This window comes from Danio rerio, chromosome 8 (genome assembly GCF_052040795.2).
Source record: "Danio rerio strain M-AB ecotype USA chromosome 8, GRCz13ab, whole genome shotgun sequence".
Taxonomy (NCBI): domain Eukaryota; kingdom Metazoa; phylum Chordata; class Actinopteri; order Cypriniformes; family Danionidae; genus Danio; species Danio rerio.
The window spans coordinates 12,365,001-12,380,273 of NC_141028.1; the positions used below are offsets into that span (position 1 = coordinate 12,365,001).

A 15,273-nucleotide genomic window follows, 5' to 3' on the forward strand; every position below is an offset into this window, starting at 1 on the left:
TATTGGCCATGGAGGTAATCAGTTTACCACTTTTTACTACTGTTTACAAAGTGCAAACACCAAAAAGTTGCGTCGATTAGTATATATTAAGTAATAGTATATGATCATCAAGTATTATACACTCAGCGGCCACTTTATTAGGTACACCTCTCTAACTGCTTGATATCGCAAATTTCTAATCAGTCAATCACATGGCAGCAACTCAATGCATTTAGACATGTAGACATGGTCAAGACGATCTGCTGGAGTTCAAACCGAGCATCAGAATGGGGAAGAAAGGTGATTTAAGTTAGTTTAAACGTGGCATAGTTGTCGGTGCCAGACGGACTGCTGATCTACTGTGATTTTCACGCACAACTATCTCTAGGGTTTACAGAGAATGGTCTGAGAAAGAGAAAATATCCAGAGAGCGGCAGTTCTGTGGGTGCAAATGCCTTGTTGATGCCAGAGGTCAGAGGAGAATGGTCAGACTGGTTCCAGCTGATAGAAAGGCAACAGTAACTCAAATAACCACTTGTTACAACTGAGGTATGCAGAAGAGCATCTCTGAATGCAGAACACGTCCAACCTTGAGGCGGATGGGCCACAGCAGCAGAAGATCACACTAGATGCCACTTCTGTCAGCTAAGAACAGGAATCTGAGGCTACAATTCCCACAGGCTCACTAAAACTGGACAATAGAAGATTGGAAGAACATTGCCTGCTCTGATGAGTCATTATTTCTGCTGTGACATTTGGATGGTAGGGTCAGAATTTGCCATCAACAACAAGAAAGCATGGATTCATCTTGCCTTTTAACAATGGTTTATTCTGCTGGTGGTGGTGTAATGTGTGGGGGATATTTTCTTGGCACACTTTGGGCCCATTAGTACCAATTGAGCATCATGTCAACAACACAGCCCACCTGAGTATTATTGTTGACCATGTCTATGCCTTTACAGTATGTCCACAGTGTACCCATCTTCCAGCAGGATAACGTGAATCTGAATAAGTGTGTATGGATGTTTCCCAAAGATGGGTTGCAGCTGTAAGGGCATCCGCTGCGTAAAACATGTGATGGATAGGTTGGTGGCTGCTGTGGTGACCCCGGATTAATAAAGGGACTAAGCCGAAAAGAAAATGAATGAATGAAAAGTTGACAGATCAGAGGTAAAACTCCCACAATGCAATTCACAATCGTAAATAACCAGAAAACACCATGTGAACCACAAAATACGGAACCTGTTAATTAACAGACATTATTACAGTGTCATACTAATAGCATGCAGATTGATACTAGTCTGTTTTGTAGATAAAATGTTCAAACAGCTTGCCATAGAATGACAGCTAAACCCATGTTGGTTCTTTGTCTCTGTTTCTTCCTCTCCACCTGTCTCTTATCTGCAGATGGAGGGATAATGGTTTGACTGTTGCCTTTTGAGTCGTCAAGAAGAGAACATTAAGACGCTCTGCTATTAGCTGAATAATGGCTTCTGTTCTTTACTCGGTCTGAACAGAAGGTCATGGAGTCGCAGTGGCTTCATCCACGTGTTCTTGCACATACAGGTGGAGCTGCAGTCTGACAATCTCTGCACACTTTCAGGAGGTGCTGTTTTACTTCATTATATGATGTGCTTCCTGTTTATGGTTATTCATTAGCTGAGGCTTTTATGCTAAGTGGATTATAAACCATAGCTGGAGGTTTATTGTTAAAGCCTACATTTTTTTTTATTAAATACCGGACATGATGTTGAGTTATATAATGAATTGAAGCGATCTTTCTCACTATGGTTTGCTGGAGTAGCATGAATGATGTTATTTATATGAATTAAATAGATTAAGATACCTTAATAAACTGTTATTTTATGTATGTACACTTCAGTAGAAGAAAGTAATAATTAAAAATGTATAATATAATGAGAAAAAAATGCCTAAAGTTAATAATATAATATAATATAATATAATATAATATAATATAATATAATATAATATAAAAAAATATATATTATAATATAAAATATTATAATATAATATAATATAACATAATATAGCATAACATAACATAATATAATATAATATAATATAATATAATATAATATAATATAATATAATATAACATAACATAATATAATATAATAGGTAGCGCTGTCACCTCACAGCAAGAAGGTCACTGGTTCAAGCCTCGGCTGGGTCAGTTGGCATTTCTATGTGGAGTTTGCATGTTCTCCCTGCGTTTGCGTGGGTTTTCTCCGGGTGCACTGGTTTCCCTTAGACTTCAAAGACTTGTGCTATTTTGGGTTTGCTAAATTGGCTGTAGTGTATGTATGTGTATGTGAGAGTGTATGGGTGTTTACCAGTGATGTGTTGCAGCTGGAAGGGTATCCGCTGAGTAAAACATATGCTGGCGGTTGGCGGTTCATTCCGCTGTGACGACCTCTGATTAATAAAGGGACTAAGCCAAAAAGAAAAGGAGTGAATATAATTTAATACTGTAATATAATATGATATAGGGCGAAGCAGTGGCGCAATAGGTAGTGCTTTCGCCTCACAGCAGGAAGGTCGCTGGGTTGCTGGTTTGAGCCTCGTCTCAGTTGGCATTTCTGTATGGAGTTTGCATGTTCTCCTTGCAATTGTGTGGGTTTCCTCCGGGTGCTCCAGTTTCCCCCACAGTCCAAAGACATGCTGTACAGGTGAATTGGGTAGGCTAAATTGTCCGTAGTGTATGAGTATAAGTGTGTGGATGTTTACCAGAGATGGGTTGCAGCTGGAAGGGCATCCGCTGCGTAAAAACTTGCTGGATAAGTTGGCGGTTCATTCCGCTGTGGCGACCCCGGATTATTAAAGAGACTAAGCAAACAAGAAAATGAATAATATGATATAAAATGGTGGCGTGGTGGGGAGCACGATCGCCTCACAGCAAGAAGGTCACTGGTTCGAGCCAAGCTTTAGGCCTACAATTAGGCCTAAATAATTATTTATTTAAAGACATTGCAGCGAAACACTGAAAAACGGTCCTTCGCATGGTCTTAAGAGCTTAAGTTGAATGCTGCTTCATCAAAAGCATAAAAATAAATTGACCTACCTCAAGCAGATCACTAAAAGTATGATTATTTGGCCGCAGGACTTAAATGAAGTCCCGCAAGTTTATTTTTAATAATCTAGTATTTTTAATAAACATTAATGTTCTCCTTTAAAGTATAATTGTTGTTTGAACTTATTTCTCTCTATATTATTTCCTATACATTATATTATTTCAAACTACTAAAATGTTAATAAATGTCACTTTGTTAAACTGTAAAGCTAAATTTTCAACATTAAAAGTCGAGAGAGCAGAGATCAAGATCCTATAATGCAATTCATAACCATAAATAAAATCACTTGTGAATCACAAAAGACGATAACTGTTAATTAACAGACATTTGTTGCAGTGTATACAGTATATTTTCTCAAACATTAGACATCAAACTACATAAATGCAACCATTTATCTTAAAAAAAAGAGTGGTTTTACTGTCAACTGCTTATATAGAGCTCGCTCAGAAGTCTGGTTACACGTAGCCCATCCTCACGTAGGTGGATCTGACCTTCCGCATTGATCCGAATTGCTCCACCCACCCGTTTAATGCCTTTAAGTCACCTCTGAGACTCGTGTCAGTCCTGTGTTCATTACAAGTGTTATGAATCAAAATAACGTTTGCCCCTTTAACTCCGCAGAGCTCATATCTCCACGCGTCTCTGAGGCTGTGCCATTTAGAGGCCGTTATATAATCCACAACTCAACCAACAAACAACAGACTCGCATTAGACTTGAATAAAGATCACAAACACACAAACTCGGAGACGGGTCAGGACACACTCATGCATTATATAAATACTCTCAAACTACTTTCCGACAGTTTCTTATGGATCCTGGATCATGTTGGAAGTGTTACATGGAGGTGTTTCTGCACTTTTTTCTTTGTTTTCACAGACGGATGGAGATTATTTTTTTCCACACTTATACCTCCTACACAATTGTCAAAGTTTGTAATCAGCATATGTTGTGCACACCTTCAAAGACGCGCTGGTTTTCACGTAACAGTTAAACAACTTCTGAGCAACAACAACAGAAAATGCTGAATGTGTGCCAGGTATTGTGGAAGAGCAAGTATTTATGGGGCGATTTAAAAACGTTGTGTCAGAATTATTAGCCCCCCTGAATTATTAGCGCCCTGTTTATTGTTTGCCCCAAATTCTGTTTAAAGGAGGGAAGATTGTTTCAACACATTTCTAATTATAATAGTTTTAATAACTCATCTCTAATAACTGCCCATCCCATCTCTGTGAAAGGACAGATTATTATTATTATTTTAATTATAACACAGTAGTTTAAGTAACTAATTTCTGTAGTGTTTGCCATCATGACAGTTTATAATATTTTAGTAGTTATTTGGTAAAATACTAGTATTTAGCTTAAAGTGCAACGTAAAGGCTTTATAGGTTAACTGGGCAAAATAGGTTATTAAGGCAAGTCATTGGACAACCGTGGTTTATTCAGTAGCCAATTGAAAAAACTAAATATAAAAATATACAGTCACTGGTCACTTTATTAGGTACACATTACTAGTACCAGGTTGGACCCCCTTTTACCTTTAGAACTGCCTTAATCAGTGGCATAGAATCAACAAGGTACTGGAAATATTCCTCAGAGATTTTGGTCCATATTGACATGATAGCTTCAGGCAGTTGCTACTGATTTGTCGGCTGCTCATCCATGATTCCAATCTCTCATTCCACCACATCCCAAAGGTGCTCTATTGGATTGACATCTGGTGACTGTGGAGGCCATTTGAGTTCAGTGAACTCATTTTCATGTTCAATTAACAAGTCTGAGATGATTCACGTTTTGACAGGACGCGTTATCCTGCTGGAAGTAGCCATCAGAAGATGGGTACGTTGTGGTCACAAAGGGAGTGACAATGGTCAGCAACAATACTCAGGTAGGCTGTGGTGTTGACACAATGCTCAATTGGTATTAATGGGCCCAAAGTGTGCTAAGAAAATATCCCCCACACATTACACCACCATTAGCCTGAACCATTGATACAAGGCAGGATGGATCCATGCTTTCATGTTGTTGATGGCAAATTCTGACCCTATATCCGAATTTTGCAGCAGATCTTTTATTGTGCAATTTTGGTGAGCCTGTACGAATTTTACACTCAGTTTCCTGTTTTTGGCTGACAGGAGTGACCCCCAATGTGGTCTTGTGCTGCTGTAGCCCATCTGCCTCAAGGTTGGACTTGTTGTGTGTTCAGAGATGCTCTTCTGCAATCCTCAGATGTAACGAGTGGATATTTGAGTTACTGTTGCCTTTCTATGAGCTCAAACCAGACTGGCCATTCTCCTCTGACCTCTGGCATCAACAAGGCATTTGCACCCACAGAACTGCCACTCACTGGACATTTTCCCTTTTTTTCGGACCACTCTGTAAACCTTAGAAATGGTTGTGCATTAAAATCCCGGTAGATCAGCAATTTTGGAAATACTCAGACCAGCCCGTCTGGCAACAACCATGCCACGTTTAAAGTCACTTAAACCCCCTTTCTCCCCCATTCTGATGCTCAATTTAAACTTTAGCAGCTCCTCTTGATTTAATGTGAAAATATATGTATTCCAGTCAGATTAAAAGAAATAAGACTTTTTCCATGAGAAAAACATAACTGGAAATCTGTTAAAATCTCCTTGCTTTGTTTAACAACACTAGGAAAATGTTTGGAAAAAAAATACAAATTTTAAATACTAATAATTTTGCTTTCAACTGTATATGTGTGTTCTTAAAAGACTAGACTACAAATAACTCCTAAAATCTTCCTTCTTCCCCAGACACGGCAATTAACAAAAAACAAAAAAAATTAAAAATACTGTTTTTGAAACATGGATGTAAATGACGTATTTTTAAACCATAATGCCATTTATTTGTATTGACACTTTAAAAGCGAGCGTATAAAATCCAGCAATCTGATCCTCCTCTTCTCTTTACAGGTTTACATTAGGGCTTAATGTGAATGTCCTGTGAGTTTCTGAATGCAGCAGCTCTGAGCCTGGTTGACGTCCTGATGAAGGGATGAGGTTTACAGCTTTAAACTTAATCCCGAATCGCAGGGTTTCCTTCCAAACCCCCACATGGCCCAAATCTCTCAATAAAACATGAGCAAAGCCAGCAGAGGAGCCTGAATACATATTTAAACAGGCCATAGTGAGAACGTGTCTTTGTGTTTAAATTTGCGTTTCAACATCCATGTGTGTGTGTGTGTTCATTCAGCAGCCTCTCATTGCCTATGTTTTCACTCTTCTGTGTTCTTCGCTCAGTCTTGCTTGTGTTTTAAACGTGGCCTGATTCAAATATTGTCTTTTTCTTCTTCAGAAGCGCTTAAAGTGCTGATAAATGGTTTGAAGAGAGAAACACTGAAGGTTGAAACTCCAGAGAAGAGACTGAGGAGTGAGAGTGCCGTCAGGTGTGTAAATATACAGTTGAAGTCAGAATTATTAGCCCTCCCGTGAATTTTTTTCTCTTTTTCAAATATTTCCCAAATGATGTTCAACAGAGCTAGGAATTATTTACAGTATTTACTAAAATATTTTTTCTTTCACCTGTTTTGAATGTCATCACTCGATTGAATGAGTGTCATCCAGGGTTATCAGCTGATTGAAAGGGCCAGTAGAGGCCTTCTGCGTCTACTGGCAGGCTGAAGCTGCGGTTCTCATAAGAGTTTGAGCATGCGATAGTCTGACGTATGGCGCTGCGAAAAGGGGCGAGATTAAACAAGCTTATTAGACATTTTAAAAAGCAGGCGATTGCTCCATGTTTTAAATTTCTGTCTAGAGATGTCATGTTTTTATCCTCGATTGGTCTCACGCAGTCAAGTAATGCGATTTCGCAGGTCAGAGTTCACCAAGGTTGAACTTTGCACCGCAGCAACCTGCGAAATTTTGACCCATGACCCTACATTTCCGGTCTGACGTATTCGCATGCGTTTAAATGGAAGTCTATGGGGAGAAAATTCCAGTGTGACCGCAGCTTTAGAAGGCTGTTATCATCCATCCACATGGTTAATCAGCTATACTAATAGAGAAGATACCAGATCCAGATCTGTTTTACATTACTCTGATGGTTGGGTTTAGGGTAGGGGTAGACATTAATAAAATACAATTATTGGAAAAATTTACTAAATAATATTGTCACACTGACAAGGATGGTTATTGTTTCACAGTTTTCTTCAAAACAAGTCACTGAATCAAAGTCAGGAATCTGTCAGCGATCTTCTTTCACAGCATAACAAATGTAAACATCTGATCTTATGGATCTTACATGTAGTTCGCTCATAGGAACATCAGCAGGTGAGTATACAGACACACAGTTCATCAAGTCAATGGCAGATCTTCTAGTAAACACCATAAGTGTAAGTGTAAGAATCAGAAGTCATGTAATGAACATCCGTGAATGAGTATACAAGCACACATTTCATCAGATAAGAATATTCTCTTCCCTTGATCAGTGTGAAGGATACGAAGACTGATAAGAAACATCCATGGAAGAAGGGGAGAAGACGAAAGAGCGAAGATGAGGACAACCATCCGACTTCAATATCAGCCGATGACTGAAAGGAGAAGGTAGGGTTTTATTGTGTCTTTGGGTGATGGGGTACAGGTGCAAGTAATTAGAATGCCGGTGAGAGTTCACGGGATTGGATGGAGGTGGTTTGTGAGGGAGAGTGATGATTGGATGAGCAGGAACGAGCCGAGGATGTGACAAATACAAACAATTCTCGTGGTTAATCAGCTATGCTAATAGAGAAGACTCCAGATTTGGTTTCACATTACTGTGACGGTTGGGTTTACTGTTGGGGTAGGGGCAGGGCTTAATTTTTTGCCAGAACATGCCGGATCTGGATCCGACACCTCTAAAATCTGATCTGGCACCTCATTTTACCGATCCCACTCCTCAACCTTTCTACTGCGACTCCCTTACCCTCTTCACTTTCGTCTATGACAACTCTCCTTGGGTAACATGTCGGATCCGTTACCCCAATCTGTTCCAGGACCTCACAATTCACAAATTAAGCACTAGGTAGGGGTATATGTTAATAAAATACAACTAATGATAAAGCTGTACGGATAAAGAAGACTCCAGATCTGTTTTTACATTACTGTGATGGTTGGGTTTAGGGTTGGGGTAGGGGTAGACATTAATAAAATACAATTAATGGGAAATGTAATAAATAATATAAATCATTTTTGCTAACTTCCAGCCACAACCGTATGTGATTTATAGCTGGTTAACCATGTGGTTGGACAGTAACAGCTTTCTGAGTCTACCAGTAGGCACAGAAGGCCCCTACTGGACCATATATATCCGCTGATAATCACTGATATTGCCCATTTAATCGAGTGATAACATTCGAATCGTCTGTTTTCTTCTGGAGAAAGTCATATTTGTTTTATTTCGGCTAGAATAAAAGCAGTTGTTATTTTTTAAAACCTATTTAAGGTCACTATTATTAGCCTCCTTTAGAAATATTTTCGATTGTCTACAGATTGTCTACTCTGCCAAAGAATTGTATTTGTTCTTCTACATGTTACCTTGTCAAATATTTTTTTTGTCATATCTTTCTTCCTGGTCTTCCTGGTAGAACTAATTTTAGGACAGTTATTGCTCACACAGCAAAGCAACAAACTGCATATTTACTAATTAAGCTTCCAACATCCACTGCATGGGTGCTTCTGCAAGGTAGTAATCTCAAGCATTACATGAAAATCTTCTAAATCTTCAAACTGAAGTGAAGATTAAACTCTAACAAATCATTCTTTAACTCATATTAACTCTGAACACCCGAGTTTACGTTTATTGTAAATATTCCCCTAGCTTAATTTAATCCAGCGCAAAGCATGCAGGAAACTACAAAAACCCTAACCAGGTAGTTGGACAAACACAATTTCTTCATGTTGTCCCAACACAAAGCTTTTAACTTACAGTTGAAATCAGAATTATTAAACCCTCTTTGACATTTTTTTTTCATTTTTAAATATTTTCCAAATGATGTTTAACAGAGCAAGGAATTTTTCACAGTATGTTTGATAAATTTTTTCTTCTGGAGAAACTCTTATTAGTTTTATTTCGGCTAGAATAAATGCAAATTTTTTTAAACCATTTAAGGTCAAAATTATTAGCCCCTTTAAGCTATTTTATTTCGATAGTCTACAGAACAATATAATATATACAATAACTTGTCTAATTACGCTAACCTGCCTAGTTAACCTAATTACCCTAGTAAAGCCTTTAAATGTCGCTTTAAGCTGTATAGAAGTGTCTTGAAAAATAACTGGTAAATATTATTTACTGTCATCATGGCAAAGATAAAATAAATCAGTTATTAGAAATGAGTTATTAAAACTATTGTGTTTAGAAATGTGCTGAAAACATCATTCTATTAAACAGCAATTGGGCAAATAAATGTAAAGCAGTAATAATAATTCTGACCTCAGATGTAAATATGTGTGTGTGTGCACTGTGCGTGTCCATGTGTGACCATGAGTGCACTTTGGGTGTCTCTGTGTATGCGTGTGTGTGTGTGTGTGTGTGTGCGTGTGTGTGTGTGTGTGCGTGCGTGTGTGTGTGTGTGTGTGTGTTGCTGACTGTCAGAGGTGTGGGATAAATGATGTGACAGGTGAGAGTGTGCTGGAGTGTTGGAGAGCTGGATGAGTCTGTCACACTGATTGATTTTCTTTCTTGGAGCGGCACAGGCGTCAACGGCCAATGCAAACAAGTGGCCATCTCGCTCTCCACTGTCTGCACTCTGAAGACGTGAACACAAGCATCCTTCAGACACTCTTCAGCCACCGCTGACCTAAAACCATTCTAAAGGTACAATCTGAGGCCAAAACCTTTTTTGAGAGAGACTTTTTTTTAAGTTTAATTCGTGGGCAGCATGGTGGCTCAGTGGTTAACACTGTCGCCTTACAGCAAGAAGGTCGCTGGTTCTAGTCCCGGTTGTAATTTCTGTGTGGAGTTTGCATGTTATTCCTTTGTTTGTGTTGGTTTCCGCCAAGAGCTCCAGTTTACCCCACAGTCCAAAGACATGTGGTATAGGTGAATTGGGTAAACAAAATTGGTCATTGTGTATATGTGTAATGTGAGAGTGTATGGGTGTTTCCCAGTGCTGGGTTGCGGATGGAAGTGCATCTGCTGCGTAAAACATTTGCAGGAATAGTTGGCGGTTCATTCTGCTGTGTTGACCCCTGATAAACAAGGGAATAAGCCAAAGGAAAATGAATGAATGAATGAATGAATGAATGACTTAAAGGGTGTTCGTAAGAGTGTAATGAAAGCTTTATAATTATTAGGACATGCATAAGATGTTTTCATTGTTCTTTAAAGGGACAGTTCACCCAAAAATGAAACTTCACTCACTATTTGCTCACCGTTAAGTGATTTTTAAGAGTTTTTTTCTTCTGTTGAACATGAAAAAGATCAACAAAAAGATGCTGAAAACCTGTAACCATTGACTTCCTTCGTATTTGTTTTTCCTACCATGGAAATCAAAGGTAACAGGTGTTCAGCATTCTTCAAAATACCTTCTTTTGTGTTCAACAGTAGAAAAACAAAAACGCATAAAGGTTTAGAACAGTGTGAGTAAAAGGAGACTGAGTTAATTTTTTGGCTGAACTATCCGTTTATGTTTTGGTCTTTTTCTTATGTTCTTTTGCGGTGTTTGTATTTTGATGTTTCTAGACATTTTAGCAAATATTGACTAACTTAAAAATAGATTTTTGGTCCGACTTTATATTAAGTGTCCTTAACTACTATGTACTTACATCAAAAAATACATACAATGTACTTACTGTGTTTATAATGTATTTGAGAACACTTGTGGTGCTTTTGAGTTGGGATAGAGGTTGTGTTATGGACAGGTTTGGTGGCATGGGTGGGTTAAGGTGTAAGGGATGGTCAACAGTGTATTTACAAATGTAATTACAAAAGTTAATTACAGATGTGATTACATACATGTTTTTAATCAAGCATAAGTACACAGTAAATACATGTATTTACACAATAAGTACATTGTAACAAACTATTAGTTCCTATGTAAGTACATATTAGTTAAGGCCACTTAATATAAAGTGGGACCAGATTTATTAATTTTTATCTAAACTTATGGAAAAATCTCTTGTGAGGAGTTTAGACAGTTGTGTGGCAAAAATCTGTGAATATAACCTTCTACTGGTAATTTTATTTGAGTTTTTTTTATAATCACCCTTCATAAAAACAGTCTGCATAAACACTTTGATTGGCATTCTCCCTTTTGTACGTGTCATCTATAGTGTTGAGGAAAGTTACTTTTGAAAGTAGTGCATATTATTACAATATTAAGTTACTCCTCCAAAATGTAACTAATTGTGTTACTTGGATACTTTTTTATGGAAAGTAATGTGTTATATTACTTTTTTAAGTTGCTTTTGTGTTACATTTCCTTACCTGGCTGAAGTTTGATCTCTTGCAACTTGCAACTGTTTTTTCACTCTTTTTTCTTTTTTTCACTTTTGTTTTAGAGAAGCTCTGCATTTAACAGCCACCTATATAACCTACATCTTCATTTCCCTTCAAAAATAATGTAGAGAGCTATGCTGTATATACAGATTAATAAAAAGCATGCAAAGTAATTTGTTTGCTACTTTTGTATGTTTCGTGTTATTAGTTTACTGTCCATTGAGATAAAGATTGTAATAAAGCCTAAGAGTACTAACAAAAGATAATTTATATTAGGGGATAAACTGATTTTAAAGCTTTAAAATGTTAAATAAGAAAATGAACGGTAAGACAATAAAAAAATAACAAAATAAACAGTAAGACAATAAAAAATACCCAATTACCCCCCAAAAAAACTTCATGTGCCTTTACAAATGTGTAAATCGTTTACCAAAAGAGAAAAAATCGTACTATATTACAGAACGTAATCGTTTCTACAGCAGACAGTTGCGACATCTCCTCAACATAAAAGCAATAACCTTTTTTTTTGTTTGTTTAGTCGAATTACTTTGTTTAATCGTGAGACCGTGAACTGATATCAATCATTTGTTGTTTAGCTGGAGGTGAGGTGTGGGTGTAGCACTGTGCACCCAGTTTTGTTTTTATTTATGTTTTTGTTTTTCAGTGTTGTGCTTCCAGCAGTTTTCAAAAGTTTTACTTACACATAATCTACACTTAACAACAATCCATGTATTGTCTTCAATTAGTTTAAAATAGCTTAGTCAAGTCAAGTCGCGGGCCAGCCATTGTTTCTGTTTCTGACTGTCTGTAGTGATGATGGGCGATTCGCGAATGAATCGTTTGTTTTAACGGGATCAAAGTCGTACAAGTTAAATTTAACTGAGTTGTCATAAATTGGTTTGTGTCTTTAGTACTAACATGATGGATACCTCCTCTGACTCGAAGTAAATCAATATCCTGAGTTATTCAGTTTCTCTGTTTTTGATTCTGCCACTTTGTTGGAGAGGGTGCTCGCTGCAGAGCCATTTGAGGAGAGCTGAGCTCCAGCGAGGGGGAGCATGAGCTGTCGCTCCTCCTCCTGTAAGCTGTTTTAATGCGTACACTAACCCCACCCCTAACCCTACCCCCAGTGAAATCACTCGTAGAAGAAGTGCAAAAAAGGTGGAGCTCAAGCTTAGGCTCCCCCTCGCTGGAGCTCAGCTCTCCTCAAATGGCTCTGCAGCGAGCACTACTTGCTTTGTTGACACACAGCTCCGCCCTCTATCCACCAGCACAATCTCATTTGCATTTAAAGCAACAGTCACCAAAATGGCACACATAGGATCAAAGGGTCAGTTTCAAAGAGTTATAGAACATTATCTGTGGGGTATTTTGAGCTGAAACTTCACACACAATCTAGAGACATCAGAGACTTATTTAGCATCAAAAGGGGCAAAATAGGTCCCCTGAGTTTTATAAGCTTACTTTCAATTAGCAAAAATAATTTTAAAAAGCATTTGTTTCAAGTTGCGTCTGCAAACAGATGATGCTATAGCGTTTCTCAGAACAAATGCATGCTGCGATTTTTACAATGTCATGTTGTGGGATAATCCTGCTGGAAATCTCCGATTGACAGTCATACAGGTGTTCCACAAGTGGCTTTGCAGTGCTCGGCTTCGACAAAGAAGTCTTTTAACAAATAATTGCAGAAGACAAATGAAGCAATACAATGCTGGCATTTGTTTTGCAGGTGTAAAACAATCAAGAAACCATTACAATAATTATCAGAAATGCTCATTTACTAGATTGTGCACACCTGCCTCTGCAAACAAGTTTATTATAATGCGATGTTCTGATTTTTGTCTCAGTGTTGCATTACATTTGTTTTAAATCCAGGGTTTAACATTAGTTTCATTTGTTGCCGTCATGTTCAAAATGAATTCATACGGATGAAAGTGAACTGTACATTGAAAATATATTTCTAATGAGAATAATTAACAGCATATACAGGTAATGTCAGATTTTGTTGGTGATTTCAAATATGTTAATTAAATGAGAGTGTGGCAAACAGTTTTTCAGGCTTTGACAGCTGACTGGAAGTATTGCTAATATTTACAAAGTAAAGAAACAGTTTACTTTTAACTATTTCATTCATTCATTCTTTATCTAAAATTATGATGTCCAAAAACCTTTTTGAGGCACTGGAAAATGAAAATGGCATGTTTTTACAGCTGTTTATGAAAATTGTTCCTACACTCTCAAAATAAAGGTATGTAAACTATCATTGGCGTGGTATCTTTTCAAAAGGTGCACATTTGTACCTAAAGAGTCTATATTGTGTTATGATTATCAGCAATCTAGCGGCTGCAGATAGCTAACGGACTACAAATTTGCCATTTATGGACTACAATATCCAGTCATGCACCACACACACACAACCGGTTCCTGATCATGACTGATTGCATACACACAGCTGAAACTCGTGATCATTGATTATTTGGACTATTTAAACCCTTCTGTTCCACACACTTGTGGCTGAGTCTTGTAAACTAGTGAACATTACAACACGTTTTCCTTGCCTTGCCTTCCGTGCTTTCGAACCTTGCTTTGTTTTGTTTGTTTATGTTGCCTGCTCCCTGCCAGTACTTACCATCTGCCTGTTTATCGACCACGACTCTGGCTTGCCCATAAACATCAGTTTGCTCCTGTGTCGACTGTTTCTTGCCTGATCAATCCATTTAATAAATTTGGATCCGCACTCCCTGTTGTCAGCGTCCACTTCAATGTTCTAATTGGTACCTCAAAATTATATGTCAGTACCTAAAATATTTAAGAGGAACACTTTTGTACTTTTTAGGTACTAATATGTTCCCTTAAGGTATTAATATGGACCTTTTAGGTGGAAATTTGTACCTTTTGAAAAGGTACCACACCAGTGAAAGCTCGTGTACCTTTATTTCTGAGAGTGTAGGAGACCATATATATTTAATTAATTCATTTATTTTTGGTTGCATTTGCAGGTGTGTGTGTGTGTGTCTGTTTCTCTCTCTCTCTTCCTCCACATCTCTACAGGCCCTAATTGTGAAAAAGTGACCTAGGGTGGGTGTTTTTTAAAAAAAGCGAAACGGGCGGTCACAATTCATACAATTAACAAAGAATTTTAGCTTAATAAACTTCTAATTAGCTGCCTATTAATAGTTATTAAGGTAGTAGGGTTTAGTATTTGGAAGAATTAGGGATGTAAGATCATATACTTTAAATATTGCTAATGAACAGTTAACATCTTAATAATAGGCAGGTAATAAGCCAGTAGTAAATGGAGTGAAGTATTACTTAAAATAAAGTCTCACTAAAAATTTATTAGAATGTATATTTTACACATTAAGTGTCCAAAACCTTTTTAAGGACACTTAAGGATTCATGATCCATCAACTCATACAATATTGGCAACACCACCACTGGCTTAAATTCAGTCCCAAACCAGGACAAACAGCCTCCAGCATACTTCTCTGAATGCGGCAACCCGGCAACACTCTGACGTCTCACTCTCACGAAAATACAGTTGAAGCCTAATACAGTAATTATATTATTAACAATGGAATGCCGATCTAATGCTTTTAATATAACTTATACACACTTGTTTGTCCCACTGGAGAATTGAAACGCAACATAGCCTATGGAAGCAGAGTAAAACAGTTTCCTCCCCTCATAAAACTCTGGCAGATCTTTGGTAGCGCGCCTTGGGATTCTCCTCACTGCTTCCGGCGGCAGATAACGGCCTGTCCGCGG

General features: G+C 37.8%; 1 long non-coding RNA gene across 2 annotated transcripts in view; it reads left to right on the forward strand.

Moving 5' to 3' along the window:
• LOC101886923 (uncharacterized) overlaps positions 1-15,273 on the forward strand; it is a 73,959-nt gene that overhangs the window by 2,316 nt on the left and 56,370 nt on the right. For both annotated transcript variants that reach the window (XR_015497679.1, XR_015497683.1), the window contains exons 2-3: positions 7,517-7,631; positions 9,762-9,882. This is a non-coding gene — a long non-coding RNA (uncharacterized LOC101886923). The remainder of the gene's footprint in view (positions 1-7,516; positions 7,632-9,761; positions 9,883-15,273) is intronic.